We start from the raw sequence: 20289 nt of genomic DNA on the forward strand, positions 1-20289 counted from the left end.
ATGTTTTTTGCCTTCTTTCTATGTGCAATCATGTATTTCACAGGAATTGTGGTTATTTCATGGAGGGAAATAACTCAAATATTTTATTAGACTTTGAGAAACGACTCATTTATGTCATCTTTTTAAGGGTTGTGATCATCTATGCTATTGTCATTTACTTCCTCCATTAGTATTCATTTTCATAATTTTCTTTTTGAGAGTTCAAATTATATGAATTTTAACTAATATTTTCAGTTGTATTTTTTCATCTTACTGATATGAAAAAAGTTGCAATTTAAAGTACTTTTGTATAATTTTTTTAATATCTTAAGTTTTGTTGTAATATATCGAATTAATGTAATCTAATTTAATTTTGAAGATAAAAGTAAATTGCCTCTCAAAAATTACAACATGAAAATTTAAAAACAAACTACGGAAGTAACAAAATTTTTATCCGTGCCATTTTTTTAAAACAAAAAACACATTCAGTTTGACGTGCCACCTTGTATACATGACAAAAACAATATGTCCACATTATTATTTAAACTAGTAAATGAGTCACACTTCGCGCTGTTGAATTACTCTTTTTTAAAATTTATTAAAATAGAATTTTTCTTGTATTTTGATGTTATAATATTTTTATATAAATCTATTTTAAGGGTATAGTGGTTGTTCAATTGAAATTGCCATTTATTTTATTAAAAAAAAAAGATAAAATTACAAATCATAATACTATTTTTTTCTAGTTTACATAATTTCCTTTTATATATTCGTTAATTTGCTTTTCAAGTTTTAAAATGGTTAGTTTATTTTTGTCATCTATATGCATGGTTACATAGGGTCTTTAATTAGTGAGTCAAAGTAAATATTTTTCTCAATTTTTTTCTTTGTGAATTTCGTTAGTATAACACTATCAATTACTTTCAAAATATTACTTATATACAAAAGTAATATTTTAAAAGTAATTGATAGTGTTATACTAACGAAATTCACAAAGAAAAAAATTGAGAAAAATATTTACATATATATATATATATATGTTTATCAAGAGCAAATGTTTCATAATCAAATGATATATCAATAAGTAATATGTAGTCATTATGTGTTTTAAAATAAAAATGCAATCTTCCAAAATCTAAATTTAATATGTAATATATTTATGATAGTGTTTTGGAATTGAAGTTGTTCATATACAAAGCATTAAGGATCTGGGATAATGGGGAAAAAGTTCAAAAATATTCTTTAGTGTGAGGAAATAGTCATCATTGTGGATCATGTAATTATAATTAATAGCTAGTTCTAATTCTACCATTTGACTTTCTATGTTTTTTTTTACCCTTGTTAATATTAACATTATTATGACAACAACAAAAAATCATATAAATTGTTAGGCTTGATCTCTTGGAGAAGAAAAACTTTCTTTGAAAAATGTTGTAAATAAATATATTTTGTAAAAAGTTATTTGTGAATCTGAAGTAGTTGAATTTACATAGAGTGTACTGCCAAATACTTATAACAATAACTTTACAGAAACATAAACAACAAAATTTAAAACATATCTCAAAACAATAATTAATATCATAACATAAATTAATGATTGTAAATAAACATACAGGGATTGGTAACAAGAATGAAACATAAAGGAAAATCGAGCTCACTGAATTCATAATGTCCTTAAGAAAATTATTCCCCTCTAATACTCGAGTTTTAAAGAAATCGATCCTCTTAGGATGAGATGATTTTATTCACCAGTGTAATAATATTAAAAAATAATAGTGTCAGTGAGCAGCTCAACAAGAGCAATCAATATACACAAATATTTAGAAGAAGAAGTTCACAATTTTGTTAATTTAAAATGAAAGTCTATTTATAGACAACAAATGGTAGTGTGAACAAATGTTTATTGTGCCTTACCGAAAAATTCACAACTTTTCGGGATGGTCACAACCTTTCATAAAGTCGCAACTCTACATAAAAATCGCAACTCTTCATAAAAGTCACAACTTTTAATGAAAAATCACAACTTTTCAATAAAAGTCACAATTTTTCATAAAACTCACAACTTTTAATAAACTCCCAACTTTTCATGAAAGGGAATTACTAATTTTAGAAATAAATAAATTAAAAGGGAATTTTTGTTTGTGATGGCCCCACGTAGGAAAATTTAGGTGTGTGTGTGTGTATATATATATATATATATATATATATATATGATGATGATGATGATGAGCTAAAATATAAAATTCATCTAGATCTGTCAATATTGAGTCATGATTATTTATCCAATTTTCTTTTTTGAAGTATGGAGTATGAACACATTTTTGTTACTATAAAGTGATTTTTAACAAGACTTTATGTGCACGAGAAATAAGATCATCTTTAAGTCTTATTATTTTAATTTTTTTATATTATGAACTATATATATGTTTGCATGATTGATCATACTATTGAGATTATTTGAACCTGATCTCAAAAGGAAAAAGATATAAAATTTATTGAATTTGTTCGCATAATTTACTTTATCACTTTAACTATACGGGTGTTTAAAGACATCCTTAACATCTTTTAAGTGTTTTCTTTCAACCCTTCCATCACTAGCCCTGTTGAGGGTGGTTGTTTTTGAGTCACACGTATTTTTATTCGTCCACGTGTATATTAACTAAATTCCTTATTAACTACTTAAATCTCCATCATAATTATTTTTTTCATCAATGATTGTCTTCTCCAATGTTTGTCACATTCTCAACAACTCTTATTTTTACATTGAAATTTTCTTCAACTTTTCTTCTTCCGTTATATAATAATCCTCTTTATGTAAAGAATTTAAAAAAAATCTCCATTTTTTTTCTTTTGGTGAGAAAATAGGTTTCAATATTTCATTTGTAGACATAAATTTCCACATTAAACCAATAACTCCTACACCCACTATGATTATATCTGAAATTGAGTTAAAACTAAACCACAAATGAATTTACCCCTCAATCTACAAATTATAATTCAAATTTCAATTGCAATTTCAGTTCAGTTTTAATAAATCATACCATCTTCCTTGAATGTTAAAAAAATTATTTGCATAAAAATGTTAATTTATCAATAAATTGAACGAAATCTCCGCAATCAATTGTTTGCCAACAATATCTTTGATTTTTTTTTAGTGGAAATCCTTTTTTTTATTACTCTTTAAATGCTAGATCTAATAATCTTTTTTGATGTTAAAAATGATTTCCATGAATCAAAAATTAAAAATTTTGTGAAAGAAAAATTTATATAAAAAAAGAAACGATTAAAAACAGAAAAGAAAAGAAGAAAAAATATGGAGAAAGTTACATCGGGGAGTAATGTTTACCTGAATTAAAAAATAAGAAAGAAAAAGAGTCTTGAGAAAACAAAAAAAAGGAAGAAGAAGATGAAAAATAAAGAGAAAAGAAAGCCTACAGAGAAAGAGAATTTAGTCCAAAAATAAAAAGCTTAAAAATTAGTAAAACAAGTTATTAAATATGTCATCTAATAAAAAGATGGCATGTGTCAGTTTTTTAGTTTTTTTCTGTCTCACACACTTATAGAAAGTTGGTGATACAAATTTCATCACATCACCCTTTAAGGGGTAATTAAATTCACTTTAAATTATATTAGGAGGGTAAACAAACATTCGTATAGTTAAAGTGTTAAAGTAATTTGTGCGTACAAGTTTAAGAGGAAATTTATGTATTTTCTCATCTCAAAATGATTTTTTTTTCAAGCATGAACTTTCTCTATGAACGAACTTTTGACTTGAAAAATGCTTTTTAAACTTTGTGAAACAATTCATATACCTTTATTTGTGAGAGTAATTTTGAAGGTTTTCGACTTATAAGACATATTTTTTTATGTGTGTTTGAGCTTGTCCGAGATCCTAACAAATTGCTTCAATCAAGGTCTGTTAGTTAAAAGGATGATTGACCTCTGTGGGTTAACATCCACAAGGAAATAAGATTTTGAAATGGAATGATCTCCCATCTTTAGTCGTTTGAAAGTATGACAATATAGGAAAGAACAGTGATGCGATTGCCCTCTAGGTGACATGTATTTATTTATTGACTTTTTCTTTAATTGGCATGATTTGATGAACTATTTGATTTGATATTTGGTCTTGGATGCTTTGACATATATATTTTATTAAAATGACTTGAACTTGATTAATTCTTTATAATTGATGATTTTAATACGTTTCATGATTTACACTATTCCTAGTTTCGAACTATTTTATTATAATTGTTTTTATCTATATTATTATTCATTTTTAGTCATTTTGTTCAAGGAGGATTACAACTTCCTTTTTCACATTTTGGTAGTAGACCTTGATATCCTAATCATCCTTTCCTTGTTTGAATTTAATAAAAATTCATAAATTCTTCGTACATAGGGTAATCTTCATTAAAATCTAAAGTACATGTAATGTTTGATGTTATTAGTCTTCAAACTTTTATTTGGACTAAGATATTGCCTTTGTTGAGAGATGTCAAATGGGCCGGTTGATTTGAAGTTAGAGATATTTTAAAAGTGTAAATTAGGTATATAACATTTTATAAAGTATATTCTTAAGTTATAGCATTAGAATTTGAATTTCAGTGTATAGCATTTAATATATCAATCTATAGCATTTTATTGATAAATATAATATTAATTATAATTTATCAAAAAGATTTATTATTAAGAATTAATAAAAAAAAAGGATAAACTAATAATGGATAATTAATATACCTAATTAACACACGGACAAACTAATAATGGAAAATGGAATACTTAATTAATTACATTAAATGTAGTTAGCACATTTTGAAATTGTAAACTAGCATGTTTTAAGGGATTTTAATTAAAATTTAATATTAGATTAACACGTTTTTAGGGATATAAAAATAGTTCAGATTAGCATCACTGCCTTAAATATCTCAAGTTAGTTTAAATGATATTTATCTTTTTGATTTAATTCCTTAAAATATTTTATCAGATTTGCAGATTATTTTCATATTGGCATTTTGAAACCTATTTGCATCATCGTTGCAATTGATCTTTTTTTTTTTTGCAAATTTTCACGATTATTTTTAGATTTTCATCAACGTAGAAGTCATTTTTCCACAAAATTTCATGATTATTTTCATATTTGCATATTTCTGTTCATTTTTTTAGTAACCTGATAATGCTTGAGTCCTCATGTGTGAACTTGACGGTAATTGTTAATGAAATAGTACTTGCTGTTGCTACATGTTGAGTATCATAGTTGATTTTATGATATTACTTGGTATATATTGATTTCTATTTTGAGTTGGCCGATGATATCTACTCAGTACCTGTGTTTTGTACTGACCCCTACTTTTATGTTTTTCTTCTTGTTTATTTGTGGAGTGCAGCAAACGTGCCGTCATCTTCGACTCAACAGTAACTCTAGCCAGTCTTCATTACACCGGATTTCAGGGTGAGCTAACGCTTCTAGGTTGGACTGGATCTTCTTCTTCATGTCTTGATGCCTTGAAGTTCCGGCATGGACTAGCTTTTTATTTATTCTAGCTTTCTAGATACTCTTAGAATTAGTAATTTGAGGATAAATGTTCTTGTGATGATGACTTCCAGATTTTGGGGATAATAATAGTTGTTGAGTTTTAGAAGTTATTGAATTGGTTTTTATTAATGAGTTAAGTCTTCCGCATTACTTTCTGTTGATATTATATTGAAATGTTAAGGTTTAGATTGGTTGGTTCGCTCATATAGGAGGGTAAGTGTGGGTGCCAGTCGCGGCCCGGTTTTGGGTCGTGACAGTTAAAAGGATCTAATGTTCCTTGAACCATGTTAGAAGCCGCTATCGATGCATTACCGGTAATATCTAATTCATTAATTGAAATTCCCTTTTTTCTATTGGCTAATGGTTTAGCTTCTTTATATTGAATTGGCACACAAGATAACAAATGTCTATTTAATCCCCCCGTTCCACCTTGACCCCACCTTGTTTATGTTTAAAAGCTTGCTTACACTTATTACAAATAGCAACACTATCTTCTTTATCATAAGTCATAAATTGCCACACAATAGAAGTTTTAGGTCGTTGATACTTCACCTTCTCCCTTCTGGGAGGTATAAGGGGTGGATGTCCAAAATTTTGCTCCGGTAAATTGATAGTCTCATTTGGAACTTCTGTCACCGGACTAGTAGGTGTTTCATCTAACTCCTCTTCTCCCAAATCAGCTTCTACTTCTTCACCTGAATTTTCATCAACATTAGAATTAATATTACCATAACGTCGTTCTAAACTTTCGTGATCGAGTTCAACATTTGAATCAATATTATAAGGAGTATCATCAACATAAGTAGAATCATTTATGTTAAATCTAACTCTACTCGTTGATTTAGATGAAGTGGTGAACCACCACTTTTACTACTCTTTTTTTCTTTACTTTTTTTCTTACCAAAATTAAATAATTTAAAAAGTCTACTTTCTTCGTTATCTTGTGCTTTCTCTTTTCCTTTACCGCTATTTTTTTTGCTAGAACTCATACTTAATTTTATATATATATATATATATATATATATATATATATATATATATATATATATATATATATAGTGTAATATAAAAATAATAATAACACAAAAGTAAAGACGAATAATAAAATATAAATATTATGAAACGAATGTACCAAACGTCTGCGTTAATAGCAGACGTCAAACCGATTGTTGAAGCTTGTGATTTGTTGTAACTTGTAATTTGTAACTCCAAGCCAATACTTGATAACAAATATGAGATAATATAATTATATTTATTGATATAATATGAAAATTTTGAATTGAAAATTGAAATATATGGATTCTAATAATATGAGAATTGAAATTGAATAGATATTAAGATTGACACTTGAGAGTTGATAAAATATAGAAAATAGATGAGAGAAATGAGAATAGATGATTTTGTAAGAAATAGTAGAGGATAGGTGTATTTATAGTATTAAAAATGGGTTAAAATGTAATTATAATAACTTGAGGGTTTAAAATAATTTTTTAAAAGTAGGGGGGTGGTAGGGGGTGTTTGGGAAGTCAAAAAGAGGCATAAATCCGTTGGGGGGGGGCCCACTAGCCGTTACCCCAACGGATAGTAACGGCTACATTTTTAAATTTTAAAAAAAAATATTGGGGGGGATCCCGCGAACCGGCCGGTTAAACAGGGCGGGGACCGGGACGGGTTGACCGGGCCGGGTCGACCGGGACGCAGGGGTGAAATGGCCCCTGACCGGTCCTCTCATCCCCCATCCCGTAATCCCCTTAAACCCTGGGGGATGGGCCAGTTCCGGGGCGGGTCGGGACGGGACGCGGGCCGGGGCGGGATGACCCGGTCCCATGCCAGCACTAGTAAGTAGTGACACATAATTAAATAAATCACGCATTATATATAAATAACATCACATAAGTTGATTATAAATAAGATAAGAAAATAGGGATCATCCTCAAATAAGAAAGAACATTCATTAAAATTCAACAACACTTCTTATGGGACATTTCAATTTGGGCATGTAGTTTTTTGTGGTCAAAGTCCCTACATACGGAACACTTATTTTTTCTTGTTGAAAATGATTCACCAACTCCATGCCGTCTCTTATATCTCCTTCTTCCGGGTTTACTTAGATCAACATATGGAGGAGATATTTCTCTCTGTATGATATGCAAAGGTACAATCCAAGAATCTTGAGGTGGCATTGGGCAAATTTTCTGACAATATGCCATTATGTATTTTTACCAAAATAATATGGAGAGGAGTGCACATAAAATCTGATTTCCAAAATTGGTACCATGTTGGGATCGAAGCGCTGCCGTGGCATGTGGACAAGGTATTTTGTCCAAGTAAAAATTTCTACAAGTACAAGTTCTTCTTTGTAGATCCATAGTAACAACATCTCCATGACAAGTGACATTGAACTTGTAGTTAGAGATTTGATGGGCCAACAACTTGTTGCTCGCGTTGACATACTCTGATATGTCTTTTTCAATTGAGGGAACAAATCGATTTGCAGAGTGCACCAGTCCCATACGCCTCTGGTGAAATAACAATGCAAATCTCCTGTTTATGTAATCAAATAGAGTGACAATGGGAAATTCTCTTTCAACATCAAGCATAGCATTCACCGACTCCGCGATGTTTGACATCATAATGTTATATCTACACAACAAAAGATAAAAATCAAACAAAGCACATAAAGTAAAAATAAACTCAATGAGATATGGTACCTATATTTCGGATAAAATGCCCTACTCCATGTGTGGAATCCAATACGTTCAAGAGTTTCAGCCGCCTTTGGTACTAAATCTCTTATTTGATTGAAATGGTCATTGAACTCACATATATCGTACACCTTTGCTGCTTTATAAAAATGGGACACTACCTTCAAATTATGAAAGTTAGTTCAAATATTTTCCCCAAAGTGTCTCATTCAACAACCATAATGAGATGTAAGGTATATTCTCGTAACAATCTTTCAAATACTTGGATGCCTATCAGAGATAATTCACAACTCATAAGTATCATCTATAAAGCTTCTCATATTTTGAAAAAAAAATATTCATATGAGGAATCACATTCCTTGTCCACGACACAAAAAACCACTGGAAATATATGATTCTCGGCATCTTGTGCCACCACTGATAGCAGAACTCCTCCATACTTGCTTCTCAGGAATGTGCCATCAACGACTATTAATTTTCTCATTTCTTGAAAATCAATTATCCAAGTCGCATATGATACAAAGAAGTACTACAACCTCCCATTTTCATCGAGCGACAATGTCGTCTTGCGTTTTGGATTTGCAACTTCAAGCATATAACGATACACATTAAGCACTGCATACTCCTACTCATGTGCTACCCTAACATTAGACTTAGCATGCTCCATGCCCTTATAAATTTTCCAATAGCTTACCTTACAACTCAATTCTGTGCGGAGTTGGTTTGACATGTATCTTTTGGATGACCCTTTACCATTGAAAACCTATTTTCAAAGTACTTAGGTATGACTTTGGTGTGGCGTGGGGATTATGACTTGTAAGATGCTCTAAACCACACGTATGGTAATTTTCATAGATTCTAATAGCAAACCTGTCGCTACTTGTAGATTTCACAACCCTCAGCCACCAATTGCAATCCGAGTATGAACATTTAAAGGAAAACACATTATGAGAATTGATCACCTTTTTAGTCTAAAATCTTTTTTCAAGCAAGCAATTTTCAATGAATTTGCCAGTTCTTGCTTGTTCTTGAATGTCATTCCCTTATAAAAACCTGTTTCATCATCTCAAACATCATTCACACGTGAAGATTGAGAAGCACATGGATTGTTGATGCCAACTATTGGTGTTGGAGTAAAGTTTCTCTCAAGGTTCATTCCTTCACCTTTACCTACACCTTCACTTTCACCTTCACCTATTCCAATTTCATCATCAGGATTATTCATGTCCGCATGATCAAATTCATCATTAAAAATATCTTGTTGGCCTTTGTCTATATTATGATCCTCCTTGATAGGATTTTCTTCTACGTAGACTCTTAATATGAGCGGTTTCTCTGCTCCTCCCAAATAAACAATCAAACTAGATTGATCAATTATTCTAAAAGGTAAATTCCTTCTCATTATGAAAAAAATGGTGAATGTAACTCATGACAATATTTTGTGGTTTACAATTATATCCAGACTTTTACACGACTAAATTGAAGAAATCATCATAAAAAATGGTTCTTTCAATATACATCCCAATTGAACCGGCTCCTCATTTTTTTACTATTCTCCGAATGCCATATGAATTGATTTTTCTTCTCCACCCATTCACCACGACAATAAATCCCTACAAACAATGACATTGTACCTGAAGAAATTAATTAAAAAAACAATTACACTACAAGAAAAATAGTCTCTAAGAAAGAGAAATCTAGTCCCTAAAAGTCTATATCTGGTCCCAAATATGAAGTAGTGACCAGAAAATCTGGTCGCCACCCGTCGCAACCGTTTTCATCGTAATTGGCCTTTAGCGACGAAGAGAAAAGGCTGGTCGTTAAATGGCATTGGAGATGAGGAAAATCTTATCGTGAGATCCTTTTAGAGACTAGAATTACCTAGTCCTTGATTAGTTTTAGAGACTATAATTACTGGTCATTGAATTAGTTTTAGAGACGATAATGACCTTGTCCTTGATTAGTTTTAGAGATGGGAATGACCTGGTCCTTGATTTGTTTTGGAGACGATAATGACCTGGACCTTGATTAGTTATAGGGAGGAGAATTGCCTTGTGCTTGACTTGGTCCTTGATTATTTTTAGAGATGACAATGATCTAGTCCTAGATTATGTTTACAGACAAGAATGATCTGGTCGTTTATTAGTTTTAGGGACGAGAATATTTCAGGTCCTAGATTCTAATCATAAATTGTTATTTAGAGTCGAGCAACACTTCTGGCCCTAGATTGAACATTAATGGTCATAGTTAAATTGATATACAATAAATTAAACTCTTTAACAAACACTAAATCTCTACTAAAACGCTCGATTCGAAAAACAGAAAAAATCAAGAAGATAGAGATAAAGATTGCGATTAATTATAATAAATTGGTTAACGTCCCATGATGTTAGTTGCAACGTTTTCTTCAAAAAAACTCATCTAACATTTGAGTTTAGACAATACTAATGAGTTTTGCATAACATTTGTAGAAAACTTATAACAATCTTCTACGTTACTTTCAAACTTGTATCTTGACTTGAAACAATAAATAAATTACATACATGTAAACTTCATACTAGAATTAGGTCGATCACTCACCCCAAAAGCAGTTTAAATTTCACCAATTGTTATCTAGAAACAACAACAAAAGCTACAGAACATAATAAGAAATGATCAGGCAAACATTGTGATGCATTTAAAAGGATTCAAATGCTATATGTGCATAGAGAATTTAATAAATAAAGAGGCAGTCCAAGAATGCGGCAATGCAGACTACTGCATCTATAAATACATGGAAGTACAAGCTCTCCTTGATCGGAAGAGGAAAAAATATAGAATTTTGTTTCGAGCAAAGCTGGGTGGAATTCTTCTTTGAGCAGAGAAGCAACAATACAGGCAAAAAAATGCGATTAAGGCATAGAAACGTCAAGATTAAGCAAAAAGCGTGAAGAGGGTGAAAGTGATGACCTTGATCAGTTGCACTGACGATATTATAGCTCATACTAGGGCATTATGCGCGGGGCTACTGTATTTTGTGAAAAAACAGAACGATGGTCTTTTCATTTACCTAGCTTCAGTATACTTTAGCGCTAGAAATTTGTTTTAAAATAATATTTCATTTTACATAACTAAATCATAATAGAGGTTGAATGTTTGTTTGAGTTTGAGTATTACACACACAAAACATATATATATATATATATAGATAGATAGATAGATAGATAGATAGATAGATAGAGATAGATAGATAGAGAGAGAGAGAGAGATAGATAGATAAATAGATTTATACATGAATACTACAGTTCATGCTCACAACAATTGATAAATCTATAATATTTGGACCATGAGTCAAGAGTTTAAAAATGATTAGAAACTTACGGAGAATTCTGACTCATCAATACACTTTAAACCAGAAAGTACAACCTGACTAATCAAGAATTATGTTCTTTTATGGTATGATGAACTCCTTTGACGAACACTAAAAAAACCCAAGTTGAACTTACTGTTACAGCTGGCTTTTAGAATCCACAATGTTGTTACTCAAAAGAAGAGGAGCTAACTTGAAAATTTTTTTGAGCAAAGTGGGGGTGGAATTCTGTTTTGAGCGGATCGAGCAATAACGATACAATAAGAAAAAAGAAGTGATTAGGCAGAGAAACGTCTACATATGAATAACCAGGAAGAATAATAAGAGTAGCTTGAATATAACAATGTAAAAACGATATCAACAAAACATATATGAGAAACACAACAACTAGATCGGAAGAGAAAGCAACCTAGAATTCTTTTCCAGCAAAGTTGGGGCAAAATTCTGTTTTGAACATATCAGAGCAGCAACCATACAAGCAAATACATGCTATTAGCGTAGAGGAACATCAAGAAAAGTCAAGAGTAAGAAAAAAACGTGACGAGGGCAATGTGATGACCTTAGCTTTATCAGTTGCAATGGCGATCTATCTCACTCAAACTAGGGCATTAGGACGGGCTGCTATATTTTGAGGAAAAAAGACGATGTTCTTTTTCTTTACCCTCAATATACTTTAATTTTAGCGCTTAAAATTTTGGTAAAACTGAAAGTTTTGTTTTTTTTTAATATTTTGGTATAAAAATGCTGAAATTTTTCCCCGCTCAACGCCCTCAATGTACTTAGGGACCAGTGAATATTTTTTAAGGACTAGATTTATTACATTCTTAGTAAAATATACAATTAAGGACCAAAATATAATCTTGTCCTAATATATATACTTTTAGGGACGTGAAAATTCACTCGTCCCTAAATGATTGTTCTGTTATGACTAATAAATTATATGTGGCAACATTTTTATGTTTTATCATATGTTGCCACATATATATTTTCTGTTGCGAAATGTAAGTCATATGTTGCTACATATGACTGAATAGTTGTGACGATAAGTCACATGTGTCAACATGCTTATATAATATCATATGTTACAACATATGACTATTCTATGGCGAGATGTAAGTAAGATGTTGCTAGATTTGACTGTTTTGTTGTGAAAAATAAATCACATGTGGCAACATTTTTATGTTGTATCATATGTTGCCACATATGATTTTTCTGTTGCGAAATGTAACTCATATGTTGCTCCATATGACTCTGTTGTTGTGACAATAAATCACATATGACAACATGTTTATATTATATCATATGTTGCCACATATGGATTTTCTGTTGTGAGATGTAAGTCATATGTTGCTACTTTGATTGTTCTGTTACGATTGAAATAACATTTATGTTGCTACATATGACTATAATATGTTAAAATAGTCAACTTTTGCAACATATATAAAAATATGTTGGAACCGCGGTACAAATTATTGAAAAAAATTGCAGATACCCTGATCAAATGATAATGAATTGATTTTAAATAACTATTAATTTTACTTCCATAAACAATGGTGTGTGAACCAATCTCTTTTGAAGTAATTCCAATTGAAACAAAATGAAATTTGGTCCACTAATTACAGATTAGGTAAATCTGATTCAAGAAGAAGAAAGCACAAACACTAGCAGCCAAGAACCACAATGTACGAAAAGAAGAAGAAGAAGAATATTAAGAGAGCGGGAAGAAAGGAAAGAAAGCAAGCAAAGATGAGTGCAGAAGAAGAAGGAGATGATGAAGAAGAAGAGGATGAATACGACGACTAGAGGCGGGGGAAAAAAGCTTTTATTTCCCTTTTTGGCTCAATATTTCCCAGAAAAATTGGTTAAATTAGGTTTGGTTTAGTCAATTTAACCTTTTACCGCTTATTTAATTCCCACAAAAGTTGGTTAAATTAGGTTTATGAAATTACACTTTTACCCTTCATTTACTTTAGTGGACCACAATGTCAACTTATAAACTTGAGAGCAACTCCATAATCATTAATCATTAATCACATAATTGTCACCGTCCATTTATTTTAAAACTTGATTGTCACGATTTTTAAAAAATCCCTAGTTTTTAACAACACATCTTTTTTGAAATTTTTAAAAAATAGATTTTGTATTTAAAATAAAAAATTATATTTCAAAATCGAAATACAATTAAATTTATCTTTGACTTTTTACGAGTGATTTGAGTGAAAATATTATCTTATTGTTTTTCAAATTCTTTAAAATTTTGAAATTCTAGTTGAAGTTGAAGGTTTAATTCTGATTTTTATAGGAAAATGTATTTTCGGAGTACAACTCTAGAAAAAAAGGGAAATATTTTTACAGTGTAAGAGCTTCGTATAATTAGTATGGAGAAGGATTTTATGAATTATTCATGTTTGGTTGGTCAAATTTTTGAAAAATATTTTCTCTAATAAATAAAGTTCCTTAAAAGTAATTTAAAAAAAATTCTTGGTAAAAATAGTGGAAATAAATTTCTAAAGTGAGATTGAACTCTTTCACATACTCCAATACATTTCATCTCACCCTCACCCCTCATATTTCCCACCTTCGCCACCCCACACCCTCATCTTTTACAGTGTTTGCCTAGATTATATATAAATATTTTTTAGATAATAATTTTATTTAGTAGGTTTTGAAAATATAGAGGCCAAAACTAGAATGGTGTTGAAAAGCTTATGAAAATAAATGTGGCAAAACTAAATTAGAAACTGAATGACACAACAACTTTTTGAAATTATTTTAGGCAACTTAATTTTTTTACTTAGACATAGTTATATAGTTGAGTCTGGTGTTATTTGCTTGAGTTACGTTGGAAGTGTTGATGTGCCTCTCTTATATCTTTTATTTGATGTTGCTTCTATACTTGTTTCACCATATATATTTGTGTTTCTATGTTAGTTTACACTCTTTGTAGGATTGTGATGATTATATATTCCCTAAAGATGAAAAACGCAATAAATTGTTAGTTTTTGATGATTTATGATTGTATTTAAAATTTCATATTAGTTGACAGATCGTAAAACAAATTGTTAAAAAGATAAAAAATAATTTAAATTATGACCCTACTGAAATAATAAAAATGTGAAGATGAAGAAAATCATAAAATCAATTGATGACATGTACATAAAGAAGAAGGACAGGAACTATAAAAAAAATTGCGGGCGAAAGATACAGAAGGTAATAGATATTCACGCTCGCAAAGGAATGACGCGAATCCAACAAAGTCTAAGGGCAATCAATGGTGGCACAAGAAAAATCCACATATCGCATATCATTTGTCCGTCGTGGATTAACTGTTGAATTATGCCAGTGGATGAATTTAATATTTTTATAATTTTAATTTCTTGGACCATTATAAATAGACATGTTAGGTCTCAATTGAAGAGAGACAGACATTTTTTTAGTTGTAAACTAGCTAGTAGTTTGTTGTCGTTGATCATCTTTTACAAGTTTTTCTCTTTTGTTCAAGAAAAAAGATTATCAATTTTATTCAAACTTGCAATATTTATAGTAAGATATACAATCTTCATCTTTATATTCTTTTTTTTAATTCAGTATGAGTACCTTAATTCTTGACAGAGGTTGTGAAACCTAATGAGGTAGTATAGTTCATAAAGTTATTTGTGTGGTTGCATATGTACTAAGATTATAAGATACCAAAATTCTTTATGTTCTTAAATAATAGGTTAATGGTTTCAATCATTAAGATACAACATAATATCTTTTTAAAATTGTAGGACCGGGTTAGAATTTGATAAAATAAGCTTCGCATGAACTCAAGGCGCTAATCCTTGTTTGATTAATTATATCAAGATTAATAGAATTTGCTAGGTCTATTTGGTCGGTTTTATGTCAATAATTTATGTAATTGCGGAAGCCTCATATATACATAAATCATTCATGACATTCGAGAAATTGATTGATAGTGCAGGAGACTGAGTGCATATTTGTTATCCAAAATAATTGTTTATTTAGATTATAATCGATCAAAAAAAAATTCATTTTAAGGACATGATCTCAATGTTTTAATCTTGTAAGTTTTATAATCCTATTCACCTATTCATATTTATTTTTTGCTATTAAATTTTAGCTTCAATCTTTCTGTAACCTTAATAAATAGAATTCAACTATAAGTTTGGTATGCATACCAATACTATAATCTTCAAAAGTTCTTCAATATTTCTTATGTTATCGACCTCAACCTAGTTGGCTTACTATTATTGATCATGAATGTGTTTTATCATTGGTTGGTGTACCTTGAGTGTATCACCTGACTTAATGGCAATATCCAAATCTTATGTCAACAAATGTAATTCAGACACTTGTCATATAAAATTATGATTCACAATAAACTATTTATTCCTTTCAATTCATGTTCATAGTTATCCTAAAGTCTCATACTTATAAGTCCCATTTTGTTTTAAAATCTTAAAAATCGTAGTTGCAAAGAATCATATGTCATATAAAATATAGAGGGTGAAAAAAAGGTTTGAAAGCCTCGTGAAAGTTATGGAGTCCTCTCTCTAGAATCTCCAGGATGTAGCTTATACATGTAATTCCTAATTATTTAAACCTCCCATTCATATCCTATACTTGATATTTAATAACACAGTATTAAACCATCATGATATCTTGCCTTAGTTGTATACTCTAAGTAATTTTATCCAATAAACTTTGCTCTACTTGTTGGTATGACATCTGCACAAATACCATTAGCTCTTTGTCAATACCTAAGAGCATTGTAATCTCATTATTTACTTAACAAATACTTTACTCTATGTACGTAGTTCAATCAATCACTATCACTAGTTTTTTACTACTATATTCCGAACTTCATACTTGGATCTAGCACTCGTTCAACTATTTATGACATACAAGACCTCAAATCATAATATCCCTCTAGTGGTGACATTATCAAAGCTTTGAGATACATACTCTTCCTTTAGAGGATGTTATTTGCATCAAAAGTGTCACTCAACATTAGAGGGCACAATTAATACTCAGTACCTTATTGATCAAGCTAATAGTTGAAACACAACTGAAAGAGAATAACAAGGACAAACGAGTTACAATGATTGTTGAAACAACCTAATTGATAAAATAGAAAGTCGAGAAGGTTGCAAATAAAACCAGATATACTATAAACTTACAAGGCTACAAACAAAATATTGAAAGATCCAACAAATCATCTTAATAGTCTCTACGAATGCTATAGCCCCATTGGTTGAGACAAGGCCCAACAAAAACCACAAATTGTACAAAAAAAAAACACTCATGTATGCAAAATCTACAAACAATTACAACTCCAAGAAGAATGGAGTATACTAATCTTCAACTGAGATAACATTGCAAAGGTTGATCATATCCTTTATTTGAACTTGTAGCATGAATACAACATCCTCAGACATTGCAATGTTAGTATGAGTTAAAATATACTGTTGTAACATCAAAATTTAAATATAAATAATTGTGGTAGAAAGGGTAATAGAATGATACGCTCAAACTTACTTCTCATTTGAGAAGTAAAGCGGTCGTGTCAAGTAAATAACCCAACTAGTGAGGTTGGGATCGTTCCCACGAGAAAAATAGTCTAGACTTAACCTCAACCTATTATTACTATCGTTTGGTCAATAACTTCCTTGGAAAGTAAAAATATAAAAAGGGGGGGGGGTTCTATCTCTAAATAAGTGAAAATAAACAACGAACTTGAAAGAGACACTTAACAGCTTTTAATGTTGGGTTTTAATCAATTAATAAAAGTAACTAGGGTTACGTGTTCCCCACAGGTTCATAACTCGATAACTCTAACTATAACAATTCTTTCCTAGTATCTTGCATGCAAAGTGATAAGTTATGTATTTCTAAATCCTTGGTCCGGCATCTAGAAAATCTCACTCCGCACCTTGGTCCGGCTACATGTGTTGCTATCCTAACCCTTATCCTTACCTCATATTAAGCATCGTATTCGATATTTGATTATGTTATTACCTCGTATTAATCAATACTAGCCTATTAGATAGTATGCACTAAATCTATGTTAATAATTCTTTTCCTATTATCTACCTCCTTGGTCTGGCAAGTAGCATTAAGCGAGTTCTAACGTTGACCATCCGTTAAAAAGACTTCTAAATGAAAGAATTATTAATACATGCAAGACACTATTCTAGAATTGTTCTTTTAATTATGGTTTATCTCATTATTTGCCTATGGTTCCCACAACCCTAGTTATGGAGTTTAGTTACTCATAGCTATAAACACAATATTCAAATATATGAAATAAGAATTCATGTACTTACTTCAATGAGAAAGAATAAAGTCCGAAAGTTTGCTTGATTAATCACAACAAATCACTTGTAAGAATCTCTAAATCAAAACATTAATACACAGAGTCTAATAATATGATGTCTAATCTAGCAGAGTCTAACCTCAAAAACGAGGTTTTTCAAACTATTTATAAAAAATAAAAACCTAATTAAACAAGGATTCTAATTTCTGGAAATCTGCCAAAACGCGGCTGGGTCGACGGACCTCGCGGCGGACCGTCGTGTCACGACGGACCATCATGGACTCCGTCATCCCATACTTAGCAATTTCTTCTGCTGCTCTCTTCATTCCCCTCAACGGCAAGTATGACGGACCGTCATAGGCACAACGGTCCGTCGAGGGTCTTCGTTTCAAAACACTTCAACTCTTGGAATCTAGGTACTAGGATCACTTCTCTGAACTTCATGACGAACCTGCAGGACAGACCGTCATAGCCACGACGGACCGTCACAAGCTACGTAACCCCACACTTGGTCAGACTTCCCAATTTTCCTTCAGCAGCTTCTCTACGCTGCCACCTACAGACCGTCACAAGCACGACGGACCGTCATCAGCTCCGTAGGTGGTCTCTTCTGCATTTTCTTCACTCAAAATCTCCCCATTCAACTTTTGACATATTTCGTGCAAAACAAGGAGAAACTCATATAAAAACTAGCAAAAAAAGACTTTCGGACACAATAAACTTAAGGAAAAAGTATTAATTATACCGTGAAACCACGGTATATCAACACCCTCAACTTAAATTCGTTGTTTGTCCTCAAGCGACGCACTATGACTGACTACACAATCTTTGTACAATAGTATTCATGTTTTCTCCTTTGCAATCATTTGACTATCAATCCCGATTAATCTCATCAAATCTATGCATGCTATCACTATTAGGCTTGAATTTTGTGGGATTAGAACATGACGCAGACTCACCATGCACTATACCTATCCTCTTCAATTTCTCACCGAGGTGCTAACAATTCCGGTATGGCAACTAGTGTCCTCACTTCAAAACAAAATCCTCATTTTTCACACAATGATTTCAATTTGAGTATATGGATTAATTTTCAACACTCGCTCTCAGAACAAAGTCACACTCATTCATACCTATTGCCATAAGCTTGCCCTTATTTTCACTGCCTTAAGTTCGCTATACAACCCTTAGGATCACGATAGGACTTTCATAGCTTGTAACATAGGCTCAGAGTCAGGATGGGTATATTTAGGTATACTTTAGTGACTTATTGCCCTCCTTGACATATCGGCCAAACCTTCCACTTTCGATCACTTTATCTCGCCCAGTTTCTCCCATTCTTTCACCTTGCTATTTTGCCATCTTTCTTCATTTGTGTAAGTGACTCTTTTCCCTTTTTTTTCTTCCCTTTTTTTTCAACGAGTTCTTGAGTCACTTTACTTTTGTTCTTTCTCTCTCTTTGTTCTTTCAACCCCACTTTCCAGAGCATTCCTCAAAACAGCCACCCTCAACTCATGGCTTTGCCATGAGTCAAGGTACACAATACTCAAAGTTGGGTCAGGGCCATAGCGAAGGTTGTTTATGCATTAGCCACCCTCAACTTATGCTTTTGGCATAAGCTGAGGTGCACATGTCCAAGGAGGGACCAGGGCCAACATATTGTTCCCAGAAAAGATCAGTTGGGGTGAAAAAGAAAGGTCTAACTTTAAGCTCAGATTATTTGGATCAAAGAAGGATAACTTTCATTTGGTTTCTTTTATTTAGGCTAGAAATGGACTATCTTGAATAAGGGCCTATGATCCTTTCCTAATTGTCTGTTACAACTTACTTTTAGCAGGACTAACCAGGCAAGTTCTAGCTCAGTACCAATAGTGGACTATTCAAATTTCCTCACACTCACTTGACATCTCATCACTATACCAGATTATTAGACACCTAGTTCGAATTGAAGACTTAGGGTAATGCAATGGTGTAATTCTATTTCATGCTTAGAGCCACACAATTATCAGTTACTATGCCTAGTCATGCAACATTTTCCAGTTTTCTCAGGATATCATTTTAGCCATCATGCTTCAGAGTTAAACTATGTACAAAAGATATAAACATGCTGGTTCAACAGAAAAAGTAATCAGTCTTTTGGGGAAAAAGAACATAGGCAAGAAAACCCCAAAAGAGGATAGTGAGTTGGGCTACTCAGACTTCACCCTAACACACATTTTCCATTTACCCCACCCCCTACAAAAAAGCATGCAATTGTCCCCAATGCATAAAAAAAATCTAAATATTAGAGTGGTAGGTGAAGCAAACCTGTGGCGCAAAGCCCAGACGATCAGCAAAATGGTGGGTCCGGTTCCCCGGAACCCACGTCCTCTACAATCTGGACACCCTCAGTGGTGTCCTC

Source organism: Solanum lycopersicum, chromosome 6 (assembly GCF_036512215.1).
Source record: "Solanum lycopersicum chromosome 6, SLM_r2.1".
Lineage (NCBI taxonomy): Eukaryota > Viridiplantae > Streptophyta > Magnoliopsida > Solanales > Solanaceae > Solanum > Solanum lycopersicum.